The sequence below is a fragment of the Phalaenopsis equestris genome, unplaced genomic scaffold (assembly GCF_001263595.1).
Source record: "Phalaenopsis equestris unplaced genomic scaffold, ASM126359v1 Scaffold000115, whole genome shotgun sequence".
Lineage (NCBI taxonomy): Eukaryota > Viridiplantae > Streptophyta > Magnoliopsida > Asparagales > Orchidaceae > Phalaenopsis > Phalaenopsis equestris.
Window position 1 is genome coordinate 5,971 of NW_018164557.1, and position 3,390 is coordinate 9,360.

Consider the following 3,390-nt stretch of genomic DNA (forward strand, 5'->3'; position numbering starts at 1 on the left):
TTTTGAAGTCAATAATTAATCAATTTAATACCCCTATTTTAATTTTCAAATGAAATTTAAATCATGAATCATGATCACCTAAAGCATAACCTTTTCAAAACTAAGACACTCACCTAGGACTTAAGGCCTTATTAGTGACTTAGGCTAAATCAAGTTTCATTTAAATGTGGATTAGAAAGGTAAACATCATTTAAAATTAAAATATGTTTCAAACACTACAAGCGCAATTAGAACATAAATTTGGCTAAGTTTCCCAATAACACTAACTTGCCTCTTTAAGGGTCTTCACCCACATAATTTTCAAAATTGAATTACGAGTGATAATTACCCTATTCTTAGGGATAATTGAGACATCAATGCTCATTGAGAACTAAGGGTATTTACAGGATGAATTATTATTAAGCAACATAATAAGTTTAAAAGAACTCAGGATTTTCCACCATGCAGCGAGAAAGTAGCATGGACCTGCTTCTTTCTCTAGATCTGATGGATACCCCGGAGATCTACTAAACTTAATATATTTTGCTTGGCAACATCATCCTTAATTAAACTTTTAAGGACACATCAAGATATGACCTAGGGTTAGGTAGGTCACCAAAACATTACTTTCCTGCTTCATATAAAATGCCCTGACATGCATTTTGAGTTTCAGGTGGTGGAACGAAAAGACTCGCCAGGTACACTTTTATAGTTTACAGCGTCGTCTTTCTTGTACTTTCATGTTGTACTTTTGATGTTAACACAAACCTGCATGCTAAAAAATAATGTCACCCTGCATGAAAACTAAAACTATTAGGATAGCCACAAAACCAAAACCCAAAACTAAAACTAAAATCAACCAAGATAAAATTCACCCCCACAACATTCGAATAATAAAACAACTCAAAATTTTATCACAAACATCACACAAAACTACAACTTCAACTAAATTAAGATGTCTCTATTGGATAATCGGGAATTCCTCGGAGGAGGTAACCTATGGTTGCTAACTAGGCTTCCCACGGTGTAAATGAAATTATGGAACTCATTAAGTTGAGTTTAGTAAATCATTTGGATTAAGTGAATCCAATAAAAAATAATGGTGTCGGAACGAGGGAACCGTAGGATCCTAACCCGTGTCGCTCTAATCAACTTTAACATGCCCCGATAAAATTTAAGGAAATTCGACCATAGGGCCACCTGATTTGACATTATAACTTAACACACTAGAAAACTTAAACTCGTCGTGGTAATGAGCTTGAAGCTAGCATGGTGGGCAACACGACCATCTTCAATAGCAAAACCTGTCTTCCCCAGCTAAACCAATCCTCTTTCCTTAGATATAAATAACAAAGCCATGGGACATTGAAGTTGCTTGCTTATGCAACGTAAATCCTTAGTAAATCCTCAGCTTATCTTTAGGCCTTTTGTATAGTCATGTTATACAATATAAGCCCTAACTCATCTTAGGATTTCGAGGTTGTCGTTTTTCAGGACCTAAATCCCCATATCTTCCAGGCTATTTGTGTGATCGTTTCACATGAATGTAAACCCTAACTAATAAAATTGGGACGATGAAACACCTAAATATTTCTCCTAAAAAATGATGCCAAACATTAGGATAGCTTGGGGAGTCACCGAGATTCTCCTCTGGATCTATGACATCTCCTAGTTCATCTCCTAGTTCTTCTAGTTCTTCCTTCTTTGGACTCTACAACGAAATGTTCCAAATTTGAACCAATCCCCTTTCACACCTCTACGTCCGATCTCATTGAAAAGTCCTATCCTTTGAAACTCTTGAAGATAATATTTCCTTATTTTTATCGAGAGTCTTCTTAGGTGACTTTGGTCATTTAAGATGTAATTAACTATAGGGGCTTGCCCTTATATGAAGCATGTCTGAACCCATTTTAATATAAAGCCTATTTAACTCTTCATATTAAATAAGGGAACTTGTCAGCAAATACAAAGGTTTTGGAGACCAAACGTATGTCATATATTTTTTAGTTTATTTAATCGAGCCTCATCCTCAAGTCTTGTGTTTATTCTTCGGGATAGATACAGGATTTGAGGTAACAGTGCTCTTTCATTTAAACTATGAAAAATATGGGGTCAGTTTGATTTCATATTTTTTTCTAAAACTGAATATATATGTAATTTAAAACGTCCTTCCGAAGCGGGCGACGAGATTTTGATTTTGATGACCAACAACTTCTTACGGGCATTTCCTCCAACCAAAAATAGTGCTGACATATCCACAACTTGAAAATCAAACTCTTGCATTAGAAGGAGCCATCTAATTAATCATGGTTTTTCATCATTCTTCATTCATTCTTCATCATTAAATACAATACTTTATAGCAGAATGGTCAGTATGCACAATACATTTAGTTCCAATAAGATAAGATCTAAATTTATCAAAAGCATATACTATAGCTAATAATTCCTTTCAGTAGTTGTGTAAGTAATTTGAGCTTCATTAAGGGTTTTACTAGCATCGTATATTACTTTAAAAACTTTATCATATTTCTGCCCTAACACAACCCCAAAAGCATAATCAGTAGTATCACACATTAATTCAAAAATTTTTGTTCAATCAGGTGTTAGATGCAGTCATTACTTTTTCTTTCAATAAATTAAAAGCATTAAGACACTCATCATTAAAATCAAAATTAACATGTTTTTCCAATTGTTGACATAAAGGCCTGAAAATTCTAGAAAAATCTTTAATATAACGCTTATAGAAATCAGCATGTCCTAGAAAACTTCTTATTCTTCAAACATTAGTAGGGGTGGTAATTCAACAATTACTTGAATTTTTGTGGGATATAGTTTCATGTTCTTAATTGAGAAATCATCCATAAAAACTTAAATTACTTTATGTCGACACTATTTTTGTTAAGGAGTTGCTTGTTAGAAACTGGTTGGCCGCCGGAATCGGAATCTCGTCGCCCGTTTCGAAAAGGCATCTAATTTACGTATAAATATAAGTTTAAAAAAATATGAAATCAAACTAATCTCATATCTTTCATAGTTTAAATGAAAGAGCACTACACCTCAAGCTATGTACCTATCCCGAAAGATAAACACAAGACTTGAGGGTGAGACTCAAATAAATAAACTAAGAAATATTTGACATCCGTTTGGTCTGCAAAAATCATTTTATTTATAAACTGACAAGTTCCTCTATTTAATACAAAGTATTAAATAAGGTTTATATTAAGTTAGGTTCGGAAAAGCTTCTATAAGGGCAAACCCCTATAGTTAATTACATCTTAGATAACCGAAGTCACCTAAGAAAACTCTAGATAAAAATTAGGGAATATTATCTTTAAAGAGTTCAAGAGGATAAGATGAGACTTTTCAATAAAATTGGACAAAGAGATGTGAAAGGGGAATGACTCAATTTTT